The sequence below is a fragment of the Erinaceus europaeus genome, chromosome 9 (genome assembly GCF_950295315.1).
Source record: "Erinaceus europaeus chromosome 9, mEriEur2.1, whole genome shotgun sequence".
Taxonomy (NCBI): Eukaryota; Metazoa; Chordata; class Mammalia; order Eulipotyphla; family Erinaceidae; genus Erinaceus; species Erinaceus europaeus.
Genome location: NC_080170.1, coordinates 102,054,876 through 102,076,729, shown reverse-complemented (window position 1 = coordinate 102,076,729; position 21,854 = coordinate 102,054,876). Strand labels below are relative to the sequence as shown.

At 43.0% G+C, this 21,854-nt stretch overlaps 1 protein-coding gene across 1 annotated transcript in view; it reads right to left on the bottom strand.

Annotated features, from left to right (window-relative positions):
- Nucleotides 1-18,625, bottom strand: part of PAK2 (p21 (RAC1) activated kinase 2) — a 61,673-nt gene extending 43,048 nt beyond the window's left edge. The window contains exon 1 of the mRNA XM_016185722.2: nt 18,291-18,625. The gene's annotated coding sequence lies outside the window, so the exon portion shown is untranslated. The remainder of the gene's footprint in view (nt 1-18,290) is intronic.
- Between the last annotated feature and the right edge of the window lie 3,229 nt (nt 18,626-21,854).

The following is a 21,854-nucleotide window of genomic DNA, read 5'->3' as shown; positions in this document are numbered from 1 at the left end:
CAAAAGGGGGGGGTATAAGTATAAGAGAGTAGTATGAGTCTTTAGTTATTTAATTAGAATTTTGAGAGACAGAAATTGAGAGGGGAGGAGGAGACAGAATGGAAAAGAAGGAGGCACTTGTAGCATTGCTTCACAACTAGAGAAGAAGCTTCCTCCTCCCCAAACTCCTCACAGATGGGGACGGAGGGCACTCGAGCCTGGGCCCTTGTGCATGGATGGTACTGTGGACACTCAGTTTGGCTACACCACCACCCTGACCCTTATATGAGGTGTCTTTTCTTTACTTTTTTTTTGAATTGGTGATTCAATAATAGTTTATAAGATTATTGGGGTAACAGTCCCACACACTGCACCTGCCACCGAAGTTCTGTGTCCCACAAAGTGGAAACAGTTTGGCTATGTTTCATCTTTTCTTCTTCTTTTTTTTTTTTTTTGTAAGTTCACATTGTTTCAATTCTCTATATTCCACATACAAGTGACACCACTGGTTGCTGTCTTCCACCTCTTTGCTTCACTAAGTATAAACACCTCCAGTTTGGGGAGTATGAATTCTTATTGCCCCAGCCTATCAGTTACTTGCCTTATTTCCTCCCTCAGGTCTGTGGGAAGCAATCAATAAATATCTGTTGAGGGAATGCATCAGTACAGAGGCATGAGCGATCACATGACAATGATTTGTGAGAGCATGACTGTAGATGGGTAAATGACATAAAGGACGGAGAGTTTCCTTAGACAAAAATTGGGAAAAGGATATCCCATGTCATCATATTCAAGGGCAAGCAGACTTCACCTATTCTGAGGTCTAGAGAGGCTGGCTGCCACATCATTCCTCATGCAGCAATAAGAATTCCTGAGGAGTGGGGCTGGATGGTGGCACACCTGGTTGAGCATACATAGCACAATGAACAAGGACCTGGGTTGGAGCTCCTGGTCCCCATCTGCAGGAGGAACACTTTGTGAGTGGTGAAGCAGTGGTGGGGCGTCTCTCTGTCTCTCTCCCTCTCTCTGTCTCTCCCCTCTTGATTTCTGACTGTCTCTATCCAATAAATAAATATTTCTTGAGGAAGTAAAGGGTGGTTAAAACAGTGGCCTCTCTAGCATGAAGTCCCAAGTTCAAGCGCCAGCATACCACATATGCCAGAATGATGTTCTGGTTTGCTCTCTCTTTTTCATTAATAAACTGAACAACTGACTTTAAGAAAATATATTTTAAAATGTGAGGAAAGTTCCTATATCCCTAGGAAATATCAAATTGCATTTAAAAATTGAAAACTTTAAACTTTCCTTGTCCTCTACTTCCTTATTGACACAGCATCCTACAAGCTGTGCTAACCCATAGGGGTGGTTATTTACTAACAATATATACAGTGGCAGGCACTATCACTGAAAGCTTTCTCTCCCTATCCTGTCCACTAGCTAGCCACAACCACCACTTAAAAAAATTATTTTCCATTTTGTTGCCCTTGTTGTTTAACACTGTTGTGGTTATTGATGTCACTGTTTTTGGATAGGACAGAGAGAAATGGAGAGGAGGGGAAGACAGAGAGGTGGAGACAAAGAGACACACCCGTAGACCTGCTTCACCGCTTGTAAAGCGACTCCCCTGCAGGTGGGGATCTGGGGGCTCGAACTGGGATCCTTACGCCGGTCCTTGTTCTTTGAGCCAGGTGCACTTAACCTGCTGCGACACCGCCCGATTCCCCACTTTTTTTGCCTCCAGGGTTATTACTGGGGCTCAGTGCCTGCACCATGAATCTACTGCTCCTGGAGGCCACTTTTCCCCCCTTTTGTTGCCCTTGTTGTTGTAGCCTTGTTGTGGTTATTGTTGTTGTTGATGTTGTTCGTTGTTGGATAGGACAGAGAGAAATCTAGAGGGGAAGACAGAGATGGGGAGAGAAAAACAGACACCTCAGACCTGCTTCACCGCCTGTGAAGCGACTCGCCTGCAGGTGAGGAGCCGGGGGCTCGAATCGGGGTCCTTATGCCGGTCCTTGAGCTTTGCATAACGTGCGCTTAACCCGCTGCGCTACTGCCTGACCACCTGCTACTTCTCTTAATGGGTAGCAGAGAGGAATTTCCTTTTCTCCTATTCTTTTTTGAGATTTTTTTTTTAAAGATTTTATTTATTAATGAGAAAGATCGGAGGAGAAAGAGAAAGAACCAGACATCACTCTGGTACATGTGGTGCTGGGGACTGAACTTGGGACCTCATGCTTGAGAGCCCACTACACAATCTCCCAGACCACATTTATTATTTCTTTTTTCTTTTTCGTTTTATCTACTTATTGTTAGATAGAGATAGAGAGAAATTGAGGGGGGGGAATGATAGGGGAAGATTCTTGAGAGACACCTGCAACCCTACTTCACCACTCATGAAGCTTTCCCCCTGCAGGTGGGGACCAGGGGCCTAAACCTGGTTCCTTGTGCACTGTTATGTGTGTGCTTAACCAGGTGTGCCAAGGCCTGGCTCCTTCTATTCTTATTCTACTACTTTTATTTATTTTTTTTAACCAGAGCACTGCTCAGCTCTGGCTTATGGTGGTGCAGGGGATTGAACCTGGAACTTTCGAGCCTCAGGCATGAGAGTCTCTTTGCATAACCATTATGCTATCCACCCCTGCCCCTATTCTTATTTCTTTAGTCTATAGACAAAACAAAATTATTTACCACTGTGTCTCACAGTTCCAGTCAGGTCATTCTGAAACTCCAACTCTTTAAGTTTTTAATATTCTAATTTTTTTTTTTTTTTTGCCTCCAGGGTTATCACTGGGGCTCGGTGCCTGCACCACAAATCTACTGCTCCTGGAGGCTATTTTTCCCCCTTTTGTTGCCTTTGTTGTTTTATTATTGTTGTGGTTATTGTTGTTGTTATTGATGTCATAGTTGTTGGGTAGAAATGGAGAGATGAGGGGAAGGCAGAGAGGGGGAGAGAAAGATAAGACACCTGCTTCATTGCTTGTGAAGCGACTCCCCTGCAGGTGGGGAGCCGGGGGTTCGAACTGGGATCCTTGTGCTGGTCTTTGTGCTTTGCACCATGAGCGCTTAACCTGCTGCGCTACCGCCTGACTCCCATAATATTCTAATTTTATATGATGGACATGTGATACTTTTAATAATAAGGAAAGCCAGAAAGTCATATTTAATTAAGTGAAAAACACCCACTTTTTACGTCATTTTTTTCTCCCTCAGAGCACTGACAAGTTTCAGGAAACAAGCAAGGAAGTGTCTATATGTCTGTGATTATGCTCGGCTCTTCTCTGTGGTGATTTAGGGATTGAATCTGCGATTTGGGTGCCTCTTTCCCCTTGCCCTAATACCTACTCATAATATGAGTTCTTTTAAATAAAAGCAGACAGGCAGAGGCAGAGAGTGAGAAACCACAGCACCAAAGATTCCTTCAATGTGGTGAGGGCCAGGTGTGAATCTGGAATAAGCATATAGTGAAGGGTTGTATTATCCAGGTGAGGTACTTTGCAGGCCCCTACTACTATTTCCTTAACTGTCATAACTTGATTTGTGATTCCTACTCTTCTGTTTTCCTCTAAGAATAACTTTTCCCAGCTGGTTACTGCTTCTGAACCTGTCAATTTTACCTATTCTGAAAATGGACAGATAGGGCATGTTTGACTTTCTCAGTAGAGGGCACTGGAGAGGCAAGGCAGGACAAGTTTCTCTTCCTGGTTTAGGTGTGTCTGCCAAGCAGGATTCTCCAGCAGCAAGCCTCCATGGGGTAAAGTGGCCAGCACAGTACCAGGCAGCTTTACCTTCCTCAAATTCTCTTTATGGAATGTTTTGCAGCAGAGTTCAGATCACAGGAAAAGCTTTCCTGGGCTTCCTAGAGGACAAATATCCATCAAGTTCCAACACCATAGCACCATAACAACCAGCTCTCTGCCATTCAGTGATGAACAGCGCAGCAAGGTCTGATCTCAGCTCCCAGGGAAGGAGGGTACTTTTCTGGGTACTCAAGCTCAGCAGCAGGAGTAACATCGGCCCCTTACTCCTACTAATCCTATATTCATTTGACCTTTGTTTGCTTCTGACATACTACCTTACCATTCCATTCTTCTGTTACATTTAACAGCTCTTTCCATGTTCAAAATATTGTGGTTTCTCTGCTGATTACAGACTCTGAAAGTTACAGTCTCATTTATTAATATGGCAAACTTCTCTAACTTTTTACCTCTCCCCACAATACTGTAATTTTCTGCTGGCAAGAAGAAATTTTCATTATTCCTCTGTATTTATCTGACACCGTGGAACAAAATGCTCTTAACACAGAGGAACACAAATGTTTAAGTTCATACTTCAAATGGCTCACAAGTACAGTGAGCCCTCAGTTGTGTCAACAGATTTGTGGAAACTGCGGCTTTAATACGGAAATAAAATTCATTTTCTTCATATTTAAAAAATCAGCATTTGGGAGGGGGGAGAGAAAGCCATTTTAAAAGGAGTTTCCCTCAGGTTTCCACCTAACACAACAGCCCAATTCCCAAAACTATCCATGATTCCCAAAACAATTTCCTCAAAATCTTTAAGTCACTATCCTGTAGCTTAATAACTACTACCTCAAATCCCTCCAAGCCTATTCTCTACACTGCTGGGAACAGCTTATAAATAAGTAAATATAAAGTAACACAGTTTTAACTGAGAAAAGACTCATACCCAGTCATACCTACTTCATAAAAGAATATATGAAGACACCTGCAGTCTGGAGTATTCACCTTATATTTAGAGACCCAAAGCCTATCTCAAGGAACAAACTAGTCAGACATCCCTACTTAGCCATTTCTTACTATGCAGAAGCAGTTTCTCTAACAGCCAGAGTTTCTAATCTTTTCTGAAATTTCCACATATATTTAGGAGTCTACTATACACATTTCAGGAAACAAGCAAGGAAGTGTCTGTTTCTGTGATTATGCTAGATTCAAGGAGCTGAATAAGGGCGGACAAATCTGGGTTGATACCTGGTTTCCTAAGAGGTGTGGTCAGACATGTAAAATGTACTGTGCATTCAAACTATAATCAACAAAGGCCTAAAAGCAGTACATGCTAGAAACCAGAGAAGACTAAGAGTTCCTGTAACAGTGTAGAAGTATCATATTAAGATGAGTATCTACTAATTAGTAGAATTCAGACTTAAAACAAGTTTCCTTCAGGAACACATTTAAGAAGTTTCAACTAGAATTCCAGTCAACTATACAGAAGAGGTCCATCCACAAACATTTATGACAAATGAACACCAGTTACCATTCAAGTATGAATAAGAAATCTAAAAAAAAATTCCAATACCAGAGCCTGGAGATAGCTCACTCATTTTATGCACACCTTTCGGTGCATAAAATCCTAGGTTCAAGCTCAGTTATGGGAGCACCATTGGGTTGTGTGTATGAGTGTGTGGATGGGGGGAGGGTGGAGGGTGGGGGTGTAGAGGGAGCTCTATGGATGGTGAATCAGTTATGTGATATCTTTCCTCTCTTGCCTTCTTTCCCCCTTCCTTTGGAAGAATAAAAGAACGGGAGGTTGGGTCAGGGATATCACTCAATGATAATTTGCACATGACATTCTGGGTTTGTTTCCTAGTGTTAAATAGAGAAAAATAAATATCCATCAAACAATAATGCATCAGAAGGAAGAGAGCAAATTATTCCTCACACAGAAGTACAGCCTGACTTAAGAGTTACTTGGGATGCATTGGATCGACCTTCTCGTGGTACATCCCGTGAGTACCCATTCATTGGGGAAACTGACGATCCTTCCTAGCTGACTGAATCCACATGGACCCCAGTCACTTTCAAAGCCAGCAACAAGCAGCTCCTGACAGCTTTCAACCTGACCTGTTGACTGGCTACGGAAGAAGGGCAAACGCTAGAAGAAGAAGAAGAGTTACTTCAGGACACAGAACTTCCAAACAATGGCAGACTCTATGAAACAGACATATGTGAATAGTAAAGGCAAGATGAAATAAAAATAACTTAAGAAGAAAAGGGATCTCACATAGTAGAGTGCTCATGTAATCATGTCAAGGACCAGGGTTCAAGTCCCAGGCCCCCACGTGCAAGGGAAAGCTTCACAAGTGGTGGAACAGCGGTGCAGGTGTCTCTCTTTCTCTTGTCTCTCTACCTCTAACAAAAGTAGATAATTAAATAAATAAATAAACGAAAAAGAGGGGCTAGGCAGTGGCACATCTGGTTAAGTGCACACATTACAGAAGGTAAGGACCTGGGTTCTAGCCCTTGGATCCCCACCTGCAGGAGGAAGCTTCATAACTGGTGAAGCAGTATCGCAGATGTCTCTCTCCTTATCTCTCCCTTCCCTTTTGATTTATCTGCCTCTAGTCAATAAATAATAAAAAAGATCTTGAAAAAGTTCAAGGAATGCAATGAGTTTCAATTCTCTATATTCCACCACATATCAGTGAAATCATCCTATGGTTGGCCTTCACTAAGCATAACCACCACCAGTTCCATCCATTTTGTCCCCAAGGACAAGATAGTCTTTTTAAACTGCTGAGTAGTATTCCATTGAGTATATGTCCCATAATTTTTTTCTTTTGTATTTATAAGACTCTAATGAGTGATTTTATCCCATTACTAAAAGCTCCCCATTCACCCCCATGTAAGTATTCTTTATAGGGTCAAAAAAAAAATTCTTGGAGCCAGTTGATGGTGCACCTGGTTGAGCACATGTTACAATGCACAAGGACATGGGTTCCACCCTCCCAGCTCTCACCTGCAGGGGAAAGCTTCATGAGTGGTGAAGCAGTGCTGCAGGTATCTCTCTGTCTCTCTTCCTTTCTTTTTTTTTTTTTCCTCCCTCCTCCAGGGTTATTGCTGGGCTCGGTGCCTGCACCATGAATCCACCGCTCCTGGAGGCCATTTTTCCCCCCTTTTGTTGCCCTTGTTGTAGCCTCGTTGTGGTGATCATTATTGCCCTTGTTGACGCAATTCGTTGTTGGATAGGACAGAGAGAAATGGAGAGAGGAGGGGAAGACAGAGAGGGGGAGAGAAAGATAGACACCTGCAGACCTGCTTCACCGCCTGTGAAGCGACTCCCCTGCAGGTGGGGAGCCGGGGGCTCGAACCGGGGGCTCGAACCGGGATCCTTACGCCAGTTCCTGCGATTTGCGCCACATGCGCTTTTAACCCACTGCGCCACCGCCCGACCCCCGTCTCTCTTCCTTTCCATCCCCCCCTTCCCTCTCGATTTCTGGCTGTCTCTATCCAATAAATAAATAAAAATAATTTTTAAAAAAGTTTATGAAAAAGATAGCATAATGGTTATGTAAACAGACTTTCATGCCTGAGGCTCCAAAGTCCCAGGTTCAATCCTCCACACCACCATATCTACCCTCCGCCCTCTTTCTCCCTATCTCCCCCCTCCTACCAATTTCTAGCTGTTTCTATCCAATAACCAAATAAAAATTTTAAAATTTTAAAAACAGAACAAACATTCTTGACCACGTACTTTACCATGCATGAAGACCCAGTTTCAAGCCTCCCACACTGCGTGGAAGCAGCGTGCAATGGCACAACGGATGTTTCACCAACAATGGAACGATGCCATGGTATCTCTCCTCTCACTCTCTCTCTCTGCCTCTACTTGAAATTAAAAAAAAAAAAAAGCCTGCTACAAGGTTCTACAAGTGGTAGAAACATGCAGGCAAAAAACTCTGAGGGGGTGGGAGAAAGAGGTTGATTGATTTACATTTGAATTCAAATTCAAAATTGAAAAATTAATTAAGGGGGCTGGGTGGTGGTACACCTGGTAGTGTGCACATATTACTATGTGCAAGGGCCCACATTCAGGGCCCTGATCCCCACCTACAGGGGAAGGCTTTACAAGTAGTGAGTTAGTGCTACAGGTGTCTCTGTCTCTCTCCCCTCCCTTCTTTCTCCACCTCTCTATAATAAAAAAAAACTGTAAAAATTAATGGACTGGGGAGATTTTAGAGGTAAGGAACAGTAACACACATGTCAGAACTAAGCTATGCTCTGATTTCTCTCACAAAGAACAATATGTTTTGTGGTCACGCAAAAACACTTTTGTGCCTGAGGCTCCAATGAAGCAGGTGAATCCTCTACACCACCATATGCCAGAGCTGAGCAGTACTTGGGGGGTGGGGGAAGGAAGGACATTTTTTTTTTTGCCTCCAGGGTTATTGCTGGGGCTCAGTGCCTGCCCCATGAATCCACTGCTCCTGGAGGCCATTTTTCCCCCTTTTGTTGCCCTTGTTGTTGTAGCCTTGTGGTTATTATTGCTGTTGCTGATGTCATTCGTTGTTGGATAGGACAGAGAGAAATCGAGAGGAGGGGAAGACAGAGAGGGGGAGAGAAAGACACCTGCAGACCTGCTTCACCGCCTGTGAAGTGACCTCCCTGCAGGTGGGGAGCTGGGGGGCTTGAACCAGGATCCTCATGCCGGTCCTTGCACTTTGCGCCACCTGCGCTTAACCAGCTGCAGCACTACCGCCTGACTTCCTGGAAGGACATTTTTAAAAGGGGGTTTGAATACCAAATATCTAAGATATAGCTTACAAATAAAAGAGAAATAAAATGTACTGTAAATTTAGTTTACTATATTCTAACTATATTTTCAAAGCAAACCCCAGACAAACAGCAACAGATAACTCAATGAATGTGGTAAAACCAGAGGCTATGATTCAGTCAGAAGAGGGAACAAAGTACTAATGATGCTATAACATGGATGAACTTCGAAACGTCAGGTGAAATAAGCCAGACACAACTATTGTACGGCTCCATTTACATGAACAGACTATGTTACAAGACACTGAGAAGTAGGTTAGAGATGGGTTACCGGGGGAGGGGAGAGGAGGGGGGAGAGGGAAGGGGAATATAGAGAAATGGGGAAGTAGTGATTCATTAGTATACTGGCTTGACTGGGAAAGGTGAACAAGTTCTAGAGCCTTAGACTTGCAGGTCCTGTGATCTAACACTGGACACTTCCTTGGTTCTTAAACTTACATAATCTTTTTTTTTTTTAATTTATTATTCCCTTTTGTTGCCCTTGTTTTATTGTTGTAGTTATTACTGTTGTCGTCGTTGTTGGATAAGACGGAAAGACATGGAGAGAGGAGGAGGAGAGAAAGACACCTGCAGACCTGCTTCACCCCTTGCGAAGCGACTCCCCTGCAGGTGAGGAGCCGGGGCTCCAACTGGGATCTTTATGACGGTCCTTGCACTTAGCGCCACTTGTGCTTAACCCACTGTGCTACAGCCCAACTCCCTAAACTAGTCTTTTTTTCTGAGATGACAGACCTTGTGTATGTTCATTTCTACCATTCTCAGCTGACTTTTTTATTCTTCAGTACAAACTATTGTCATATTTAATTTTTAAAAGATATTTTTTATTTGAAAAGACAATGAAAACTGGAAGGGGTGTAGGTAGAGATCAGGCTCCAGGTCTGACAGCTGAGCAGTAATCTGGTATTTCTCTTATTAACAAAACAGACAAGGGAGTCAGGCAGTAGTGCTTTGGGTTAAGTGCACGTGGCACAAAGCCCAAGGACTGGCGTGAGGATCCTGGTTCGAGCCCCCGGATCCCCACCTACAGGGGAGTCACTTCACAGGTGGTGAAGCAGGTCTGCAGGTGTCTGTCTTTCTCTCCCTGTCTCTGTCTTTTCCTCCTCTTTCCATTTCTCTCTGTCCTATCCAACAGCGACAACATCAATAACAACAACAATAATAACTACAACAATAAAACAAGGGCAACAAAAGGGAATAAATAAATATTAAAAAAATAGACAAGAGATCTAATAAGACACCTCACCAAAGACAAATTTAGATTTCCTTTCAATTTCTCTCTGTCCTATCAAAGGAAGGGAAAAATAGCTGTTAAGAGAGGGAGAATCAGGCAACCTCATGCAGGTACCAAGCCCCAGTGACAGTCCTTGTGGCAATAAAAATTAATAAGATAAAATAAAATAAGACTCTTTATTAAAAAAAAGAAACTGAAGAACACAGAGTTGTTTAAGATTAGGAAACTACCACTTCGTATAGTATTATAACAGTGGACACATGTCACTATCACCACAGATCCTGTACCATATAAAGTAAACCCTAAAGTAAATGTTGGACTTTGGTTGATAAATTATAACAAAGTGTCACACATCCCAGGATGTTGATGGTGGGGCAGACTGAGAAGGAGTGGCAGCTAAGGCATGTGGGAATTTCTTCTGTACTTTTCGTTCAATTTTGCTGTGAATCTCAACTTGTTATATAAAATAAAGTATTCAAAAAATTAAAAGAATCACAAGACATTGACGAAAACCTCTCACTAAACCAACACACACTTGTTCTAATTTGTGAACGGAATAGCAAAGAGAAAACTAGTAAGTGAAAAAAGAATAATAAACACTCGAATGTGTTACAAAGAAAACTCACTGGACTGGGGAGATGGATCCATCTGTTAAAGTAGCAATTTTCAGGGATAGTACGGTAGTGCAGAGGGTTAAGCTTATGTGGCGCAAAAGTGCAAGGACCAGCATAAGGATCCGGGTTTGAGCCCTCCCACACCTGGTGGGGAGTCGCTTCACAGGCAGTGAAGCAGGTCTGCAGGTGTCTATCTTTCTCTTTCCCTCTGTCTTCCCCTCCTCTCTCCATCCTATCCAACAACGACAACATCAGTAACAACAATAATAACTACAACAACAAGGACAACAAAAAGGAAAATCAATCAATCAACATATATATTTTTTAAAAGTATCAATTTTGCATGACTGAGGTCTCAGAAGCTGCAAGTTTAATCCCTGATACCATGTTATACCAAAGCAGAGAAATGCTCTGTCCCTCACATGCATCCTGCTTTCATTACACGCGTGTGTACACACTTAGATTTTTTTAAGTTATTTTTATTTTTTTTCCATTTTTTTTTTTTTTTTTTTTTTTACCAGAGCACTGCTCAGTTTTGGCTTATGGTAGTGCAGGGGATTGAACCTGGGACTTTAGAGCCTCAGGCATGAGAGTCTCTTTGCATAACCATTATGCTATCTACCCCTACCCAGATATTTTTTTTTTTTTTTACAGAAGACCACATAATAGGGTAAGAAAGGCAAGAAGACGTAGGTAAATACTATTAGCACTGAAGCTTCCACCAATGTGGTGGAGGCCAGGCTTGAACCTGGGTCACGTACATAACAGAGCTGGTAAGCTATTCTGCCACCCCAGACAGAATGCAAATTAGTAAAACTGACTCATGAATAAAGATTCCTCAACAGGTCACAGTGTAACTACAGAAGTTCTCTGATGACCTGTCTACTGTTATTGAGTTCCTTTTCTATCCTTTCAATAAGTTTTTGCATATTTGGATCACCACCAGTGGGGTTTGTACTCCTTATACTATATACTTTAGAGTACTCTTGCTTATTCACAAACTTATTATCAATATTTTATCATAAAATAAGAAAAACTTTCCCATGTAAATAAGTGTTATAAAATATTTGTTGTAATTTAGAAGCCATTTTTATTTTTTGTAAAGGAGGACAGAATAAAGTAATAAAGGCTATCTCCAACAGCAACAGCAGCCAACACCCTTAATTGTAAAAACACCAGCAACATTCCAATACAATTATCACCTCTATTATTTTAACCAAGACCTTGAGATTTTGGCCAATGCAATAAAGACCTAAAATAGAAACAAGCACTGCAATTATTGAAAAGGACAGAAACATAAGTAGTGCTTTCAGGTAAGACAACAAACCTTGAAAACCAAAGTTTGTAAAATTTTACTGAAGTTCACTACGATAATTAAAAATAGTGAACAAGGAGTGTTGGGCGGTAGCTCAGCGGGTTAAGCACACGTGGCGCAAAGCACAAGGATCAGCGTAAGTATCCCAGTTTGAGCCGCTGGCTCCTTCAACTTCACAGATGGTGAAGCAGGTCTGCAGGTGTCTATCTTTCTCTCCCCCTCTCTGTCTTCCCCTCCTCTCTCCATTTCTCTCTGTCCTATCCAACAATGAACAACATCAATAACAACAATAATAACCACAACAAGGCTACAACAACAAGGAAGGGCAACATAAGGGGGAAAAAAATGGCCTCCTGGAGGAGTGGATTCATGGTGCAGGCACTGAGCTCCAGCAATAACCTTGGAGGCAAAAAAAAAAAAAAAATGAACATGATAGTCTAGTTCCCTATACTCATCAGAAATAATAGAAATAATAAACTTACCAAGAATAGTTGTAACTTAAATAAGAAACGCAAATTAAGTATTTTTGTCTAGCAACAGCACATTTATTAACTGAAGAATGATGGTTATGGGGCAGCCAGGAAATAGCTCACTTGGTAGAGTATATGACTTACTATGCTTTAGACCCTAAGTTCAAGCCCCAAATCAAATAAGAGTAGTATGCATGGCAACAGGGGTGCTCCATGGATGGTGGAGTGGTGCTGTGACTTTCCCCCCATCTCCCCTAATAAACGATGAACAAAACAAACAAAAGACAAAACCAACCAGGCCTGGAGGGGGCTGGGGCAGTGGTGGACTCAGTTGAGTGGACACATTACCATTTGTAAGAACCCCTGCTCTCCATGAGCAGTGAAGCAGGTCTGCAGTTATCTCTTTTCTCTTACTCCTTCTCTTTCCGTCTCCTCTCTCAATTTATCTGTCCTCATAGAAAGAAAAAAGGGGGGGGGGAATCCAGCAGTAGCACACCCAGTTAAGTTACTATACACAAGAGCCTAGGTTCGAGCTCCCACTCCTCACCTGCAGGGGGGATGCTTTACAAGGGTTGAAGAGGTCTGCAGGTGTTTCTGTCTCAGCAATGGGCCCCTTGGAATACTGACCTACTAGCTTTTTCCAAAATAGAGGACCCCCCCAACCTTCATCTGCAATATTCGTTGTTGTTTTTTTTCTTCATGATTAGTGAACAATTTGTTCTCCTTTATCTCCACAGACAATAACTTGGGTCCACCTGCATAGCAGAGGTCAGGCTCAGGAAAAAAACTAGCATAGTCATGGGCCCTTTGGAATACAGCTAAAACAGGCCTAACTAGCTATTTTCAAAATGGAAACCCCAAATCTTCATCTGCAATATTCCAGCCTTTAGGTTCATGATTAGTCAACAATTTCTTTGGCTTTATACATTAACTCTTTTTATCAGCTACCAGGTTCCAGACGCTAACATGATGTCAACCAGATCTCCCTGGGCAGATAACCCCATCAATGTGTCCTGGAGCCCTGCTTCCCCAGAGCCCTGGCCCATTAGGGAAAGAGAAAGACAGGATAGGAGTATGCGGGGAAGCAATTACAGAAGCCAGACCTTCCACCTTCTGCACCCCTTAATGACCCTAGCTCCATACTTCCAGAGGGATAAAGAACAGGGAAGCTATTAAGGGAGGGGAGGGGATGGGATAGGGAGTTCTGGTGGTGGAAATTGTGTGAAGTTGTACCTCTCTTATCCTATGGTCTTGTCAATATCTCCATCTTATAAATAAATTTAAAATAAATAAAAAGAAAGAACTCCGAAGAAAAAGGAACAGTGAACTATACAGAATATGATTCTGATTATATAATAGTAAACTATACACACTATATATGAAGAGTAAGTTATGGGGGTGGAGTTTTTTATTTCACATTTTATTTAAATGACAAAAAGAGGTAAAACAGAAAGGAGCAGAGGATCACTCTCACACATGTGGTGTCAGAGATCAAACACAGGAGCTAATATATACAAGTCCGATAACCCAACATTTGGACAAATTTCTGATATTCTAAAAGTCAAACTGTTCAATTTCCCCTACTCTTCTGAAGTCTCTTTCTAGTGGAAAAAGTTAAAAAAAAAAGTGGGGGTCGGACGGTTAGTGCAGCAGGTTAAGTGCACGTGGCCTGAAGCTCAAGGACTGGCTAAAGGATTCCCAGTTCGAGCTCCCAGCTCCCCACCTGCAGGGGAGTGGCTTCATAGGTAGTGAAGCAAGTCTGCAGGTATCTTTCTCTCCCCTCCTCTCTCCATTTCTCTCTGTCCTATCCAACAATGACAACAACAATAACAACAATAGTTACAACAACAATAAAACAAGAAGGGTAACAAAAGGGGAAAAGAATTAAAGAAATAAGTGTTTTGGGAGTCGGGGCGGTAGCTCAGCAGGTAAAGCGCATGTGGCACAAAGCGCAAGGACAGGCGTAAGGATCCGGGTTTGAGGCCCTGACTCCCCAGCTGCAGGGGAGTGGCTTCATAGATGGTGAAACAGGTCTGCAGGTATCTTTCTCTCCCCCTCCTCTCTCCATTTCTCTCTGTCCTATCCAACAATGGCAACAACAATAACAACAGTAGCTACAACAACAATAAAACAAGAAGGGTAACAAAAGGGGAAAAAAATTAAAAAAAAAAAAGTTTTGGGAGTCGGGGCGGTAGCTCAGTGGGTTAAGCGCATGTGTCACAAAGCGCAAGAACCAGCGTAAGGATCCCGGTTCCAGCCCCTGACTCCCCACCTGTAGGGGAGTTGCTTCACAGGTGGTGAAGCAGGTCTGCAGGCGTCTATCTTTCTCTCCCCCTCTGTCTTCCCCTCCTCTCCATTTCTCTCTGTCCTATCTAACAACGACGACATCAATAACAAAAACAATAAAACAACAAGGGCAACAAAAGGGAAAATAAATAAACATAAAAAAGTGTTTTGTCTAGAGTCAAGAAGCAGGGTCAGGTGATCCAGGAGAAATATGGGCGTTAGACCCTCAAACATGAGGTCTCAAGTTGGATCCCCAGCATCACATGTTCTATAGTGATGCTCTGTCTCTCAGGCAGGCAGGCAAGCAGACCAGGATTCAAATCCAAGTCTCCAATTTCTAACCACTTGAGATATGTGGAACGAGAAGTGCTAATGTACCTCAGATTTAGTAGGTTAGGACACAGATTGTCTGAAAGAATGCTCAAACGTATTACTTAAAAAAAAAAAAAAGTGAGGGCCAGGCAGAGGCACAACTAGTCGAGCACATACATTTCAGTGTGCAGAGACCCTGGGTCAAGCCCCTGATCACTAGCTGCAAAGGGAAAGCTTTATAAGTGGTGAAGCAGAATTACAAGTGACTCTGTCTCTTTCTCTCTCTACCCTCCTAAACGTCTTTCTGTAAATAAATAATAATAATTAATTTAATAAAAATGCTTTAACATTATACAAGTATTTAAGTTTCAAGAGCATATTATTATAGGCTGACACTTGTATATACATTTTAATTTCACCACTACTATTGACTACTCTTAATCAAGTTAGTAATTCTGAAGTGAAGAAGTAATGAAAATAAATTCTGAGACCTAAGAAAACAGTATTTCACCAAGGAATAATAGGGCCTGTTTATTCCTTTCTTCTTTGCTTCCAGGGTTATTGCTGGAATAACCCTCGGTGCCTGCACTATGAATCCACTGCTTTTGGAGGCCATTTCCCCACCATTTTGTTGCTCTTGTTGATCACTGTTGTTACTTTTATTGTTGTTACTGATGTCATTGTTGGATAGGACAGAGATAAATCTAGACAGGAGGGAAAGACAGAGAGAAGAAGAGAAAGACACCTGCAAACCTGCTTCACCGCTTGTGAAGCGACCAACCCCCTTGCAGGTGGGGATCCAGGGGCTGGAACCGGAATCCTTATGCTGGTCCTTGCGCTTGGCGCCACGTGCGCTTAATCCATGGCACTACCGTCTGGTCCCCAATTTATTCCTTTCTTTTTTTTTTTTCCTTCTAGGGTTATTGCCGGGCTCAGTGCCTGCACCATGAATCCACCGCTCCTGGAGGCCATTCCCCCCCCCCTTTTGTTGCCCTTGTTGTTGTAGCCTCATTGTGGTTATTATTATTGCCATTGTTGATTTTGTTCGTTGTTGGGTAGGACAGAGAGAAATGGAGAGAGGAGGGGAAGACAGAGAGGGGGAGAGAAAGATAGACACCTGCAGACCTGCTCCACCGCCTGTGAAGCGACTCCCCTGCAGGTGGGAAGCCAGGGGCAGGATCCCTGCACTTTGCACCACATGCACTTAACCCACTGCGCCACCGCCCGACCCCCTTTCTATATGCTTCTTTATCAATGTACAAGGATCATTTCCAATTTGTACATAACTTTAGCACCCTCTTTCTGATTGAGGTTAATTCTCTAGCTATTTAATAAATAATTAGAATTTATTAAAACAGATTGATTAGAACCCTGAAGCCTTAACGTCTTGAACAGGAATAGTTTAATTTCAAGTTGTAATCAAAAGTAGAAAATTCATTTGAATTTTAGAATAATATTTACAAGATGGGGACTGACAATACATTTTTTTATTTCTATCCTCAGCTGAGTTCTCTTAAAATGTGACTGAAATTTTATCCTTAGCTACCTGAACAAGTTCAAAGTTTTCCCTTAGGAAAAAAAAAAAAGAAAAGAAATATAAACTGCTATTAACCAAGTCAACATGGAAATCTGCCTAAAGATCAAGAGAACCAAAGCAACTCCTATTCATTTGTCTAGTAGACATACTCCAACACTGTTACTTTATAAATATGTTTACAAAGTTAGTATCAAATATTAGAGTTGAGAAGAACAACACTTTCTGAACAAAGGTATATTAGACATCAAGGTTCCAAGGAAAGTGGAATACGTAGAAATTCTTCCTTATAAAAGCATTTGCATCTACAGAGAACTAGCAGAGAAGCTGAAGTTGACATCATCAGATCAACATTTCTAGACTATAATTTGTTAGACCAACAAAATCTCTGATTAAGTTAAGAAGTGATGGGACCCAATGATGACAATATAGAATCTCAGTACTAAGTAATCTAGGTAACAACAGATTGTTTAAACACACAAAATTCACTCAATTTAGGTCAAACTGTCTCACCAAAACCGAAAGTGGGTTTAAGACCAACAAACATTACAGGTTGAAAAAATTCTGAAGTGTCTTTTTCACAATGTGACTGTAAATCTGTGTTCTTGACTAATTAACAGACAGAAAAAAAATCAGAAGTGAAAAATGAGTTGTCCTAAATGAATACCCTAACAGGAGAGCATGAACAAAGCTTTTCATTTATGTTTTTCATACACACCTCAGCTACACGAAGTATGAGTATGCTTTACAAAGGCTACAGAGCTTCTGGCAAAGTTGACAAGTTCTAACCTGCTTTAAAAATTACCAGTCACTGCCTTCATCCCAATCTAACTTTATTTAACGTTATTCAATTTGGACAACCCTACAAAAACAAAACCCCAGAGCAAATTCTTGTACATTTCAATATCCTGCCTACTTATAAGAGCGGAAGAGTCAAACAGAGCAGGGGGGAAAAAAGTGACGTGCACAACCTTGATCCAAAACACAACTCGTCCTAGTCTAATTTTAGGCTTATTTTCAGTGTCTTTACAGGTTAAAAAAGAAAATGCAAATTATAGGTCACTTGTAAAGTAGAACTGAATTATGATATCAATGGATACTGATAGCATTTATATGAGGGAGCAAACAGGTCGTGCTCACACACCCCAGAGAGTATTACCAATAAAATTAAGATACAAGGATGGGTTCAACCTGCCATGCCAAGTGTCAATGGTCATTACTTTCAATGTCTCACTTCTTGTAAGACTTCATAAAGAATTAGTCAATGGTGGAGTCCACTCAGGAATTTGTGTGTGTGCGTGCATGCGTGACTGTGGGTGTTGTTTTAAAAGAAAGCCAAACATGGTGAAAAGCTGATCATCACCTAAGTTACTTAAAGAAGCAAATATCCACCTTCTGGATGAAGATCAAACAAGAAATCACGAGATGATCCCAAAGTTCTGTTCTTAAAAGGAGACGCTCAAACACTAGGAAGATGGTACTTTTTTTTTTTTCTTACTCATATGCAATAGAGGACAGATAACAGATTTGTAGTTTAGATGAGTAAAGGGAGCCGAGGCAGTACGTCTGAGTTATAAAACTGGGGTGAACGGAGGTGGAGCCAAAAGGGGATGGGACTCAGTTAAGAGGGTTTTAAAAAAAAATCCAAGAATACAACGAGAGGTTGGATTTCACATTAAAGCGAGGAAAGGAGAAGATGGAAAGGCGAGGGAGGAGAGAGGAGAGCGAGGGCAGAGCCCATGGCGCTACTAGTTCCAGGGCAGGGCTGGGTCCAGGAAGAGTGAGGGTGAGCTCGGCGACTTTGCCACCTCGGGTAAAAGTCGAAGAAAACAGCCCCAGGGAGCAGACAATGAGCCACCGCCCTAGGAGTCGCTGCTCCCGGCTTGCAGGTGGCGGCTGCCCCGGTCGCTCGCGAGCGCCTGGCCGCGGAGAAGGAAGGAAGGCGGGCGAGCGGCCCCGGCGGGCGGCCCGCCTGCACTTACCCAGTGGAGGGAAGGTCTCCGCCCAGCGAGGCTCCGCAATCCCAGCTCCCGGCGGGTCCCGAGCCGCCCCGGGGGAGCGCGCTGCGCGGGGCGGGGAGGGGAGGGAAGGGGAAGCCGGGCGGGTAGACGAGCCGCGCCGGGGCGCAGCCGCTGTTAGCGCTAGGCCAAGCCCCAGGGCACCGGGAGGGGAGGGCAGGGAGCCTTCGGCAATGGCGACCGCCCGGGCCGGAGGGGAAGCGGAACAACCGCCGCCGCTGCGCGTGGCCACAACCCTGGGGGAGGGAGCCTGGGAGGAGCGGGGCAGGGCGGGGCAGAGCGCCGCCCCTCTCGGTCTGAAAGCCGGGCGCCAGCCTTCCCTCTGGGCGGCGTCCTCCCGCACGGGGCTGGCTGGCGCGGGAGCTGCTGGGAGCTGTAGTTTGTCGATGTGTCGTCTAAATTCCTTTTATATGCAGTCTACGGGGTCTCCAAGCAGGTCTCTGCTAACCAGTGGCGCCGACTGAAGATTGCTCTTCTATAAATCCGCCACCGGGCATGTGTCTCTGCGAATTTATCCATTACCCTTTTTTGGCTTTTTACCTATAAATTCTTACTAGTATATTGGTTTTATTTATTTTATTTATTTATTTTACCTTTTGTTGCCATTGTTGTCTTTTTATTGTTGTTGTTGTTGATGCCATCGTTGTTAGATAGGACAGAGAGAAATGGGGAGAAGGGAAGAAGGGGTCAGAGAAAGATAGACACCTGCAGACCTGCTTCACCGCCTGTAAAGCGACTCCCCTGCAGGTGGGGAGCTGGGGGCTGGAACCGGGATCCTTATGCTGGTCCTTGTGCTTTGTGCCACTTGCGCTTTGCGCCACGTGCGCTTAACCCGATGCGCTACCGCCCGACTCCCACTACTATATTGTTACTAAAACTCCTGCCACCTTGGGAATTAAGGTCTTAATGGATTTTTAAAAATTTTTTAAAAATATTTATTTGTTCCCTTTTGTCGCCCTTGTTTTATTGTTGTAACTATTATTGTTGTTATTGATGTCATTGTTGGATTGGACAGAGAGAAATGGAGAGAGGAGGGGAAGACAAAGAGAGGGAGAGAAAGATAGATACCTGCAGACCTGCTTCACCGCCTGTGAATCCACTCCCCTGAGGTGGGGAGCTGGAGGCTCGAACTGGGATCCTTATGCTGGTCCTTGTGTTTAACCCGCTGCTGTACGGCCCTACTCCCAAGGCCTTCAAGTATTACCCAAGAGGATTTCATGAAAGCATTCACTAACTCAACAAATAATTGAGATATACCAGAGATACCATGGATTTAGCAGAGTTCACAAATATGAAAAGATGGGGATAGGAGATGGTACACTGGGTGGAGTGCACATGCAAAAGGTCCCCAGTTCAAGCCCCCAGTTCCCACCCTCTAGGGGAAAGCTTCTTCAGCAGTGAAACAGTGCTTTTTATTATTATTATTTCTTTATTGGGGAATTAATGGTTTACAGTTAACAGTAAAATACAATAGTTTGTACATGCATAACATTTCCACATAACAATACAACCCCCACTAGGTCCTCCTCTGCCGTCATGTTTCAGGATCTGAACCCTCCCCCAACCCCAGAGTCCTTTACTTTGGTGCAATACACCAACTCCAGTCCAAGTTCTGCTTAGAGTTCCCCCCTCTGATCTTGTTTTTCAACTTGTGCCTATGAGTGAGATCAGATCCATATTCATCCTTTTGTTTCTGATTTATCTCACTTAACATGATTCTTTCAAGCTCCATCCACGAGGGGGTAAAGAAGGTAAAATCACCACGAACCTGAAACTTTGGAGCCTCAGGAATGAGTCTGCATAATCATTATACCATTTACCCCTGTTCACATTTCTCACTTTTCCACATAGCAATTCAATGCCCCTCTAGGTTCTCCTCTGCCATCATGTTCTAGGACCTGAACACTCACCCCCACCCCAGAGTGCTTTACTTTGCTACAATACACCAGACACAGTTCAAGTTCTGCTTGAAGCAGTGCTTTGTCTCTATCTCCCCTTTCCCTGTCGATTTCTGTCTCTATATAGTAAATAATGTATAAGTATCTTAAAAACAAATATGAAATGCAATAAAGGCAGTACTATTTGATATGAGGTTAAAAAGGAAAGATTAGGGAGTTGGGCGGTAGCGCAGTGGGTTAAGCGCATGTGGCGCAAAGCGCAAGGACCAGCCTAAGGATCCAGGTTCCAGCCCCCGGCTCCCCACCTGCAGGGGAGTCGCTTCATAGGCGGTGAAGCAGGTCTGCAGGTGTCTATCTTTCTCTCCCCCCTCTGTCTTCTCTTCCTCTCTCCATTTCTCTCTGTCCTATCTAACAACGATGGCATCAATAACAACAACAATAAAAAGACAACAACCCTGCAGGTGGGGAACCGGGGGCTCGAACCGGAATTCTTATGCTGGTCCTTGAACTTTGCGCTATGTGTGCCTAATACGCTGCGCTACCGCCCAACTCGTGCCATTAGTGTTTTTTAAATAAGAAAGGGATGGGCCAGGGGTATAGCACAGTGGTAATGCAAAAGATTTTCATGTCTGCAACTCCAAGATCCCAGCTTTTTAACTGGGAGAACTGTAGTGTGCTCTGGTTTAAAAAAAAAACACAACAAAAAAAAAAACAGTAAGGAAATAATATTATCTAGTTTAAGATCATTACATTTCTATAAGGAGTGGCTGGGAAGATAGCACAATAGCTAAGCAAATGTCCTTCATTCCTGAAGTTTTGAGCTCCCAGGTCCAATCCCCAGCTCTACCATAAGCCAGAACTGAGCAATGCTCTGGTTGAAAACAAACAAACAAAACTGGAGTTGGTGTATTGCACCAAAGTAGTTCAGGTCCTAGAACATGATGGCAGAGAAGTACATTGGGGGCTGGAGGGAGGAGTTAGATTGTTATGTGGAAAACTGTGAAACATTACACATGTATAAACTACTGTATTTTACTGTCAACTGTAAACCATTAATCCCCCAATAAAGAAAAAATGAAAAAAAAAATGCTAAGAAGATGTAGTATGGACATGAAAGAACAGGAGGAAAATGAACTAAGCATGCAGTAATCATGAATATTTGGGAGTTAGAAGTGGAAAGAGAGGGAGTCGGGCAGTAGCGCAGTGGGTTAAGTGCACATGGCCCAAAGCACAATGACCTCGGTAGGATCCCAGTTGGAGCCCCCGCCTCCCCACCAGCAGGGGAGTCGCTTCACAGGTGGAGAAGCAGGTCTGCAGGTGTCTGTCTTTCTCTTCCCTTTCTGTCTTCCCCTCCTCTCTCCATTTCTCTCTGTTCTATCCAACAATGATGACAACAATAATAACTGCAACAATAAAACAAGAGCAACAAAAGGAATAAACAAATAAATAAGAAGTAGAAAGAGAAGCCAGATGACACTTAGTTTTAGATATAGAACCAAAAGCTCAAGATATGAAGAGTATGAGAGAAGAATTAAGGAGCAATAAAGATGGCACCGGTATTCTGATGAATAAAAGAGATTATCCTTTCAAAAGTATAACTAGACTTCCAGTAAGGATTAACGCATACAGT